An 11,940-nucleotide genomic window follows, 5' to 3' on the forward strand; every position below is an offset into this window, starting at 1 on the left:
AAAATATGCTTATCAGGTTTATGTGATCAATTTTTTTCTACGTAGCCCTATATATAAGTTATGACTTTCCAAGCATGGTTGGTTATACGAAATATAAAAATATTTTGGCATGTCTAAGTATTCGTTGCACTTTTTCATTACGTAGTTAAAGAAATATTTTTGGAATACCAACATGGACGGATGACAAATGAGTCAGGATGGGCCGTTCGAGCCCAGTCAATGGGCCTATTTTTTCAGCCCATTTAGGAAAGAAAACTGTGCAATTTGAATATATATTCCCATAAAAATTAATGGACAACTAATTCGTGCAACTTAGGGAATCACATTAAGCTAGTCATTCGACGCGAACAACTTTGTCTTCATTATATGCCCATCACCAATTTTATCCAAAAGTAAGTTATTCTTCAAGGAAAGCATAAAGAAACGAAGATACCATAAAGTCAGTAAAATTCACATATTCTAGCACAAAAAAAAGAAACTCTTTTGTTCCTTGTGATCGGGCAACGGCCGCCCTCACCAAATTTAACAAGTTTAGTGGGCTTTGCCATTGGCTAGCGATGGTCGTGATCCTCACCGGTCACAATGAAGAAAAAGAAAATTAATTAAAATTTGTCCATGTCAATACAAGTCATACCACCTAGGACGGTTAGCATCTATGTTAGTCCCTTCCAGGCAAAATTGGCTGGATTAATTCAATTGGCATAAATGCAGAAGATTTAAGACTAATTTAGTTCAACTGAAATATTTAGGACTAAATGAGTATAAATGCAATAAGTTTGTGACTTTTTTGATACGTTTCCCCTCTTATGTGGCATTTTAAAAATAAATTATCTCTTCTACATGGTATTGGCCTTACCAAAACATGAAAAAAAAAAAAAAAAGCATCATTTTGGCCCAAATGTTTTAATCAAAATTTTAATTAAATGAATTTCAAAAAAGGATTTAAAAAAATACAAAAAAGAAGAAAAAAAAAAGGCAAGGGAATGGCAAGGGCCCTCGCCCGCGCCACACCATAGTCACCGGAAAGGACAAGCAGGAGTTGTCAAGGCCTTGGCTATAAGCGAGGGCCAGCCCTCCACTTTAGATCTGCCCTCGGCGAGACCGCAGGCCACGATTGGCTAATGCAAGGCGCCCTCACAACGGTCTGCTCGAGGGCCGCTTGATTTGGGTGCATGGCGATAATCCTCGCCCAAATCCCACCAACACTTTCTGGTGATAATAGGAGGCAGTGCCGAGGGTCCTTGCCCTTGATTTTTTTTTTTTTTTTCTTTTTTGTGTCTATGTAAAATACATATTTTATATTTTTAATCTAACTTTGTTAAGATTTAAGTTTTAAAAAAATCAGATGTGGATAAAATGATGTCATTTTAACATTATCTTTCTTATTTTAGTCACATCAACACCATGTAAGAGTAAAAAAAAAAAAAAAAACCAACATTAGCTTCTTTCATTATGACAAATTTGATAAAGTTAATGGAAAAGACATAGTTGCACCAATTTGATAAGTTTTTGATTTCATTGCACTTTTTTTTTTTAGTTTTAGAATTCAATTATATTTTTGTGATAAGTTTCAAGACTTGCAGTGCACTTATTCCTAGAAATTTAGAAAGAAATTCAATCCTCAAGTTTATATAGTTGATTGAGGCGTTAAAAGATTATAACCCAAAAATTAAAAAGTTGCATGTTCAAATTCTACCAATTCACGCAAAATGTTCAAAATTGGGATTACTAACACAAGTCAAAAACTCTAATGCCCAGATCTCCCATAAACAATAGCCTAATGACCCACACAAATCTTAAATATTTCGTCACCCACCTAGCTTCTATTGTGGCTTACAAACTTCAACCTAGATAGTGACAACTTTTTAAACATTTGTTGGGGATCGTCCATCTCTGCATGAGAGAGAGGGAGGTGATGATGTCTTGCGTCCGGCAGCATTTGGGCGTGTCTCATGTGGGGAGGCCAATTCAGGATTTGGATAGTAAAAGTTTGCAACAAGGTTACTTTAGGGGAAATAAATAGTGATGTGATATATAAAGACCCTTTTTATTTGTTGTAGTGTTTGATCACACAAAAATGGGGCTGGGGATGCAGAGAAGTTTTGGAAATGAAAGAAGCAAAAGATGGTGATGCAAAATTTTGGCTTCCGAAGAGGAAAATTCAGTAGGGTTGCTAACTTTTTCCATCAAATTGGTAAGGAATTCTCTTTTGACCACGTCATCGCGATGATTAGGGAGTGGAAAATTCATCATGTGGAATGAGGGCATTGAACCACCTAACTTCTCATTTTTCAACCCGTGAAGGAAGGAACTGTTGACTTCGGTTCAATCACAAAAGGACAAGCACACCACGCCGCTGATTGGTCATAAAAATTTCCCGTTTTTCCGCGTTCAGACACAAAACCTCGACAGTTGAGGGCAAAAGAAAGAGAAACTCAAAAAATCTCATGCTCCAACTAATGTTTATTGAAAAAAAAAACTAATGTTTATTTAATTTGAAATAATTGAAATTTTGTAAAATTACTTTAGATGATTACTTGATAAGTGTTTTGATGCACTTGCTAGAGAAATTTCAATAGGTTTTTGTGTTTCAAATTTGTTTGAGAATGATGCCAAAGGCCCCTACTAATTGGTCATACCATGAAGCATTTAATTTGAGGCGAACGATCACTCGTTCAGATCACACTCTCACTAAGAGGCGCATTTACGATTCCAAGAATAGAATCTCACTAGATATATGTGGATAATGTAACATATGTGTATTTATGGAGAATAGTTGAATCAAAAGATTATCCTTTTTATTCAAGAGAAGTGGAAATCGGTTCATTAATAACTAGCACTTGTTTTTCTTATTTAGCCTGGGGGACTGTCACCTGCCGCCTTAGAGAACCAAAAAGGAAAAAAAGTAGAATCCACTTAAGATGAGCCTATTTGAAAGATCAAAACCCGAAAGAGATTGCATCGTTTAATTAACAAGCGTATTGTCACAAACTTTAAAAAAAAAAAAAAAAAAAGTAGGATTCATTATGAATTACATAAATCTAACATTTGATTTATTTTCTTATTCTGTCTATTTTGTTGTTCAATCACTTGCTTCCGCAACATGCCATATGATAAATTTTCCTGCGGAAAATTATCAAAATACTAGAATTTTTTTTCTTTTTTTTTCTTTTTCCTTCTTATTATCTGTCATAGATGAGGGACGAGCTTGCACAAGGCTAGCAAGAGCTAGGCAAGCTCGTCTCTCACCTATGGTCAGTTGCTAATGGTCGCTTTGGCCAGTGAGCAGTCAAAGAAGAAGGACAAATGAAAAGGAAGAGATGAAAAATAAAGAAAAAAATGGAGAGAAGAATTTTAAAAATAAAACTTCGACCTTTTTTAACAAACATTTCATTAAATAAGGGCCCAACTTATGAGGACCTGCATATGACCTTAATGGACCCGAGCCTGAGTGTTGGGGTCTAGAGATTGAGCATTGGGGACTTGAGCATTGCCTTTATGGAATTCGAGTGCCAAGGCATCGAGCATGGGCATTAAGGCTTTGGGCCAGATCTAGATGGACTCGAGCATGAGTGCCGAGGGCCCGATGGACTCGGAGTCAGAGGCCAAAGACCTAGTCTTGAATGTTAGGGACTCAGGAACTAGGTTTGGGGTTCTTGTGTTTAAGTATAAAGTTTTAGGTCAAGTGCTAATACTTAATCATATTTTGAAAAATATTTTCAGATTTTTCAAAGAGAAAATCATTTTCTTGAATATAAGCATAGGTCCTTCGTTAAATAGGAAAATATTTTCCATTATCTAATTCTTTTAAGTGAATGGAACATCGAAAAGAAGGAAAATATTTTCTCAAAATATGTCTTTTGTGAAGCAAACAAAGCCTTAATTTCATGACAATTTTCTATTAGGTATTTATTTATTTTTGGTCGGACCTATTTGGTATTAAAGAAGTTCAATTCACGGGTCTCGTTTGCTTCATAAACCAATTAAAACTTGGCACATTACTTAGCAAGCACATTTTAATAAAATCCCTCAATACATCCGCTACTTTCCTCGATGTCTTTTGGCCAAAAGCATCTCCTTCTTACTTTACTTGACTTTTTACCCCAGCCCCATGTGGTGTGGCACAATTAGTAGTGCTGCTTCGACCCCACCCATGTGTTTCAAGTTCGAATCCTCCAATTTACGTTGCATTTTTCTGGCATCATCTAAGGGATTTATCCGTCGCAATGGACACGGGTCAAGATGATAGGAATTACTCTCACGGCCACAACCAAAAAAAAAAAAAAAAAAAAAAAGTTTTTACTCCTCGAAGATCACTATAATAATAGAGAAATACAAGCAACAGAAAATCCGTAATTTTTTTTTTTTCTGGGAGCGTGAATAAAACTTATTACTAAATTTAACATTAGATTGCTTATAAATAGAGATAATTTAACATTAAATATTTTTATATAGTTAAATCAAATGCTCACAGTAGAGAGAAACAGGCTAAATTCCAAGACTCCATCTATAATTTTCGAGAGAGAGAGAATAGAGAGAGAGAGAGAGAGATGGCGTGCTCCCGAGGAATATACGCCCTTCTAGCTCTATGCGTCCTCTTCTCCACAGATGTTACTCAATCGGAATCGAGAGAATTGCGACCCTCCGACCACGGGCTGCAGTTCCAGGATCCGCCGCCAGCCGGAGTGAAGCCGCCCTGGGAGACGGCGTCCTTCTTCGGGGTTCTCCGTCAGTGTCGTCTCCGGCAGTGCCGCTCCTGAACGGGACAAATTCGAGCGACGACCCGTGGTGGCGAGGAGCAGGAAGAGGGAGGAGAGAACACGTGAGAGGGGTGCTCTTGCTGGCGAGCATCGTGTGCGGAATTGCTGGCGCCTCTCTGTTGTTCGCTGCCGGGCTGGCTTTTCTCTTTAAGTTCCGAAAGGAGAGGTCGGCAGGGGCGGCAGCCCCACCACCACCTCCTCCTCCGCCACAGCCACCGCTTCTGCTTCTGCCGCCGGCGTCCGGACAATCGGGAGATTGCAAAAAGTGAATCGGTTCGCTGTTATCATTGCTGATGATGTAGTGTTGTAGTTGTTGATTCTTGCCGGACGACACCATGTAAATTATGTGAAGAGTATCACAAAATCATTCATTGCTCCAAAGGAAAAAGCAACGTTGCTATGATAACCCCTTTCCCTTTCTTCTGGACTTTGGTTTTCTCTGTCTTTTTATCCCCACTTAAATTAGGTCTAGCACCATACAAAAGCCTTGAATGAAAGCTTCTCAATTAAGATTGTCTGGGGATTAGCACGGGTCTGATTCTCCACCTACTCGAATGCGATCAATATGTCCATCGAATCATAACTCCATAACCTATTTGGTGACTGAGGTTGATCTAGCATTTATTACTTCAAAGGACAAAACATAAGACTAAATCGAGTTTATATAACTCAAATTCATCACAATCGTTGCTTATATGGAACCTTTGTAGATTTTATGATGTGAGGCTCAGGCTTAATGAGCTCAAAACAATCAACTCGGATTTTAAATTTTAATCCAGATTTCATTGGTCGACACTTTTTGCAATTTAAAGTGGTGTTTATACCTTTATTTAATGAGATAGGTTTTTATATCCCCACCTCAATTGTATGTCCAGTCAATTTCAGGGAATGACGTTGTCTGCACTCCTCATGATGTAAAGTTCCCAACTTAGGTGTTTTCCTTGATTGATCGATGTTAAAGAAGTGATTTATATGAAGTGATTCATACGGAATTCCATGTGTTTTTCCATTATTAGTGTGATCATGTTTTTCATCCTTTAACTCTCTTGATTGGTTTTTTGACCAATGAGTTACAAATATAAATATCATCAAAATTTATATTGCTATCCAAAATTTTGAGGAAACTGTGCCACCTTGCAACGATTTGCAACAAGCGAGGAAACTTAAAAGGAGGATTTTAAAAGTTCACTCCAAACCCATCCGAAACCCTTTTACGGAAATTGTGTACAGAAAAGGCAAGCGGTAGGTAGGGCCATGATTTTGCCCCTGCATAAGAAGTCCTTTTAAAACATACGAAAACGAAGTGGCTTGCATTATTTATATGCCATGTTTTGTTTTTCCTAATATAGAAAGAAATCACCAAAGATAATCTATTTTTTTCATTTCAAGAATAGGAAAATAACAAAAAATAAAGAAAGAAAGAAACTATCTTCATTGTGGTAATACTATCTTTATTATGGTGAGAAAAATTTTCACTGAGCTGAAATCATCTTTCCTATTATGAGATTGCCATCTTGGCATTGTGATTGTTGCATCCCTCGCAAGAAGTGAGTAGAAAAGAGGCTACTCATGTCCAAAGTATGTATGTAGGAATATTTATCATGGTAATCTTAGAAATTTTAGAGAAATTTCTATTTCTAGTGCAACTCTCTTCATTAAAGCATTCTCATTTCCTGCTTTAACATATCCATTTTGTAGATAATCCTTTATTAGTTCAGTTTCTTAGTTTGATAATGTATAGTTGCTTGACTTTGTTTCGTAATTCAATTGATTAATTTTTTTATGACTTTTTGATTGATTAATGTTAGAGAAGTTTCCTATCTTGTTTTTCAAATAAAAATTGATTCAACATCTTTTAGTCGATCGAGTCTTGCTATGATTATTTGTTTTCTTTTTAGTTACGAAGTCCATCAATTCTGCTTCAAAAAATTTAGTTATGCACGTCACACATATGTATTTTTGTTAAAGGATATCACATTGTTCCATTAACAACAAGGAAAAAAAACTATTTTTATGCATGACTCTTCCTTTCTAATGCCTAAAAAGAACTCTCATGAACGGGACAAGATATGGATGCAAAATTTATATTTATGACATTATCAATATTTTTTGTCTCATTATGATTTTTTCAAATTCACTAACAAATGCCCTTGTCATGGATTTGTAGTAGGTTATTCCAACGTGAGTATTACTTGACTTACTGGCGATAGGATGCTGGACTATTCATATCCAACTAGGATGTCTGGCAAAGTTCTAAATTGTCAAGATCAGAGTGGGAATCGTTAGGGTAAATTCAGCCTTTTCCCTCACCTTTTATAGTGAAGAGTTAGGTATAGTCTTGTATGCTCTTCACCTGTGATAATTATCCAACGCTAATTTCTTAAGCTAGGATAGTCACATGGTTTGATCTTGTCTGCTAACCATCTCAGTGGTTGATCAAGTCTTGAGGTTGAGCTCATATCATGACAAATTTCATTATCTCCCACATCTTTTTGGCATTAATCAGGGTATAGTTTACATTAATTGGCAAAGATTTAAAAAAAAATTATTACCCCACTTGATCTAACACAATGTTCCCCGAACAATATGTCATATTAAAGTACATAATTTATTAGTTTAGATGTAATTTGATATAATGGTTAATACATCTAAATTCACCTGTTGAGATTTCTATTTTGTATTTTTTTTTTCTCACTTGTCTAATCTATTACTTAGGAAAACAAGACAAAAAATTGTGTAAGATCGTATCTAATCTTTTCGTAAATTTATTAATTGATCTACAGATCTATGTGTGCACAAACATGATTTAACAACACATTAATTATATAATCACATATATCCACATTTATTCTCTCAGCCTCTAGATATGTTGCCCTGACGAGGGGATCTCCTAGACTACCATGCTCTCTCTGTCACTCATTTTGCTACAATGTACCACCTCTCGTCCGAGCAGGAAAGTTTTGGCCCCGTGCAGTTCAGCAACGTTTTCTAAGTCCATCCGTTCACGATGCAGCCGAAGAGATGACCTCGATCCGAAGGATCATAGCCAAGCACGTGCTTATGTTGCCGTTGTCCTCCAACTCCCTCTCTTCTTGCGAATTTAGTAAGAGATCTATGAACTGCATGAGCCTATCTGGAATAGCCGTTTTGATGAAACAATGGAGGTTGAAGTTGTCCATGTACGTGCTTTCCGTGGATCTCTTTCCTGTAAACAATTCGAGCAAGAGAATCCCGTAGCTGTAGACATCAACATTGGTTGATACTTACCATATTCTGCAACATTCATTATGATGATCTGGACAATGCGGACCAAGTTCCCATCAGTTTCGCATTTCTGTTTCCTTCCGTGAGAAATTAAAGGGGAGACAGAATAGAAAAACTGCTACTACATCAAGAAGACAAATGGTATCCAATGTTTCAATCCTCATCATCACTACTTTCATATTCACATAAAGACTGGAGTGCAATGCTCAGGTTGGAAGTTGGACCAGCTTTCTTTACCACAGCAATTCGCACAGAGGAAGAAGTGGACAACAATTTACTCGAACTGCAGAGTGCAGACATGATGGAAAGACACGGAACTGTAACCAGAAAACTTGCACAAACAACCAGCACCACATGTAAAAAGTTACTTTATACGAGCCTACTTCCATGAAGGGCGTCTTCATTTTAATAAATTCCAAAGCGCTTGCAGGAAAAGGGAAGTGCCCAGCTGATCTGTCTCAACACATCCATCATTCAGAAGAGCCAACATAATTGAAGAAAACATGTTCAAAAACTTGCAATGCCTCTGTCATTCAAGATGTCACTGGAAGTAGCTTTCGTCAAGGAATCTGTCTGCTTGTCCAGAAATTCCTCAGAAAATTTCCTCTTCTGCATTTCAAATCATACATATAAGTAAGCTTTTCTCTAGGCCTCAAAAACAGAAGACAATTCCATATTAAATCAACAACTTACGCTCACCTTAAATCCAAAGACAACTATAACAATATCCTAAAAAATTACACAGAGAAAGAGAAACCAACTTGATTATATGTATTCCTAAGTAGAGGGGAGATTTGAAGAACGCTAGTCATTCTATAGAGAAGAATCCAGAACCACATGGAAGAGAATCTAATCCATGAAGCATGTCCACCTTTCCTAATTATCAAATGGAGGTACTATCAGTTTTATCAATAGTGTATACACAATCAGCAGACCAGTGAATCATGCTCTTCTGAGAGGTTTGGCATATATTTTCGTAAGAGTTGGCAATACATGCATGTACTGGCAATTAAAAGACTCATTTTTCGCTTGATGACATGTGATTCACAAACTATGATCTAACAACTTTAGAACATCTCTTGGTCTCCAAAATTAGGTCCTGAAAGTTCTCAAGTAATTTCATAACTCTTACTCTTTTAAGTTGCTGATTCTTCAACATGCAAATGTCTGACAATACATGTGACACAGATTAAGCACATAAGATGACATGGATTAAGCAAAAAAAAGGCATGCTATACAGATCACATGTCAATGCATATGCATCTAATGCAAGTAAAGCAAGACAATTGTAAACTTAATCCATACTGAATCAGGGGTTGATGATCACCAAAACAGCATTTCCAATAGAGTATCTTCAAACGAACACAAACTTTTAGATACACTCCTGGATTATACTTAGATTAGAGTACCATATACATTTTATTAAATTATACATGAGCACCTTGTTTTGTCAAGCAAATAACCAGTTCAGCCAGAACTTATTCTTAACGCATTTAAGACTTCTCAACAGATTCACACGCTTAAAGGTAGCCGACAGGGAAGCAAATATGCTGACAATTAGAACATTAGTGACCTTGAGAGTGTTCAATTATTCGTCGTCACTAGCAGAAGGTTGAGTCAGATTTTCCTCATCCTCTGGATCTTCATCTTTGATCCTACGGACAAACTCTTTGGATGTCTGCAAGCAAGTTCCAGCAAATTAATAAGTATAAATAAAAAGAACGAAAAATAGTTCATTTCAGAGAAGTGAAATCAAATAAAGAAGGGCGGTTTAATACTAACATGGAATACTATTGATTTAGTAAGCGCTTCATCCTCTTCCTCGAATTTCCTTTCCTGTCATAGCAACAAAGAGAGGGATAGGAATTGGATCATAGTTTGGACAAAAGTCCAACTCATGGAGTATAAGTTCTGACAATCAATTCATAAAAGCAACCATGAAGGCAACCAATCTAACATAACCCATTTCCCACAACAGAAACTACTGTTAGACTAACAAGTGAGCTCCATCGATTCTTTAAAAATGAGAAAAACATGAACAATTAAGCTGTTGTTAATTAATTTGACAGAACAGAAGAACAAATCATAGATCTCTGCAATCCTATCAAAAAGTATAGATTACTAAATGAAGTGATAAAGAACCAACTGCACATAGTAGGATAAGGCTCCAATGTTGCTATCACATGAATAAGTCTCTGAGTTTACAATTCTTTTCCTGCAAACTAGCATGCAAACAATTGGTATCTCCGACTTTTCAAATAATCTGAAACTCAAGAGACAAAAAACCAGAAGGCACGCAGTACACAGTCCACTGTGACCCAAAAAACTCTTAAAAATTTACTCTGTCTTCTCTTGTTTTTTCTTTTGGATGAAACTAGCCAAGCATCTAGCATGTCACAGTGGCTGGAATGGTCCAGGAAATTTGACAGGTAAGTCCAAAGTAAATGTCATTCTAAACAAATGTGCTATATGTTTCAAAAATTTGCTTTGAACTGAATATGATGAAAAGGTGCTCAAGTGAAAGACAACCTTTGAAACTAGAAACCAATATCACACAAGTAATTCTCAAATTTGAGAACCCTTTAGAAATTGCCAAGAAAGATGGACAAAGAAGCTTTTTCTAGGAAGTCTTGTTCAGAAGTAAGGTCAGTAAAGTATCTTAGGTTCTGACCAAAGAAAGAGTATCTTAGGTAACAGGCAATCAAGCCAAAAGAAAGTAGTATATATTTACAAATCTGGTGCGGTTTGCTCTTTGACAAAATTGGTATGATTGAAACTTTTTGAGTGGGTAATCGAACCAAAAAAAGAGCCATCTGTGTATCAGTTTTTATGATTGAGACTTCAAAGTAGATAATAAAGCTACAAAAAGCCAGTTCTAAATCTCCATGGGTGGATGGGTGTGCTTGCACGGAGGATGGGTGTGCTTGCACCTTCATCCAGCTCTAAATAGGATCGATCACTTCACTGAAGAGTAAAAAACCAATCTTTCCCAAAAAATTACCCCTTGAAGACCACAAAAAAATACTTGTTATTGGCAATAAGAGGAAGTAAAGACTATACTGGGGATGAAGCATACTATAACAGGACCATCACAAGCCCAGAGGTAGTCGGTAGTTGAAAAGGAACTCGGAGGAGTTATTGGATGCATATCTAGCATGCCATAGTTGACATTAGCACATGAAAAGAAAAGCTGGATCAATGATTTTTAAGAATATCATGCTTTTGTACATTGGGTGATGAGTAACATAAATTTTTTTCATCCTTCAACAACTTAAGACTTCAAGAAATTGACACAATATTCACATTTCTTGAATATGGCAAAGGGAGAGAGCCCAAGGGAACGTACCATTATAGAGAAGGTATACCATCCTTGTGGATCTCAGAATACCAGCTAATAAAAACTCCCATCTGTCACCAAAATCTTCGGGGCTAACATCACCAATTAGGGGTGAGCAGCGGTTTAGGGTCGACCCTGGACCGACCACTGGACCGCCCAACCTGCGCGGTCTGGTCCGGTTCCCAAGGGAATCAGGTCGGTCCTTGGTCCTGAAATTCCATGACCAACACCGTACGGGTTGGTCCCTGGTCCCGAGAGTTTTGGGTCGGTCCAACCTGGACTAACCATGTATATTATATATATTATATTATATTATATTATTTATAATTCTTTTATATATTCAAACCTAAGTAAAATTATGTTAAAGTTGTTGACTCCTCATGCTCATAGTCATGGACAGACGGCATCCAATTCCAAAAGGCGTGAAGTTTACGCCGTAAAGGTCTTCACGGCCTCCTCCTCCATAGTCTAGACTCAGTACATTCTTCACCGTGAAAACCAAGGACTCCTCATAGTCATGGACTCGCGACGTCAAAATGGCGCGAAGTTTATGCCGTAAATCTCCTCACGGCTTTCTTC

The 11,940-nt window shown here is 37.1% G+C and overlaps 1 long non-coding RNA gene across 2 annotated transcripts; it reads right to left on the reverse strand.

The window, feature by feature from the left end:
- Nucleotides 1-8,031: 8,031 nt before the first annotated feature.
- Nucleotides 8,032-11,464, reverse strand: LOC120292772. Of its 2 annotated transcripts, none has more exons than XR_005550375.1 (4): nucleotides 11,371-11,464; nucleotides 9,807-9,860; nucleotides 9,598-9,679; nucleotides 8,032-8,633 (listed from the first exon to the last, which is right to left on the reverse strand). It is a non-coding gene; the product is annotated as an uncharacterized LOC120292772 (long non-coding RNA). The 2 variants fall into 2 exon arrangements; XR_005550374.1 differs by having other exon boundaries at nucleotides 9,598-9,702.
- Nucleotides 11,465-11,940: the final 476 nt, after the last annotated feature.

The sequence above is a fragment of the Eucalyptus grandis genome, chromosome 4 (genome assembly GCF_016545825.1).
Source record: "Eucalyptus grandis isolate ANBG69807.140 chromosome 4, ASM1654582v1, whole genome shotgun sequence".
In the NCBI taxonomy this organism is placed as follows: domain Eukaryota; kingdom Viridiplantae; phylum Streptophyta; class Magnoliopsida; order Myrtales; family Myrtaceae; genus Eucalyptus; species Eucalyptus grandis.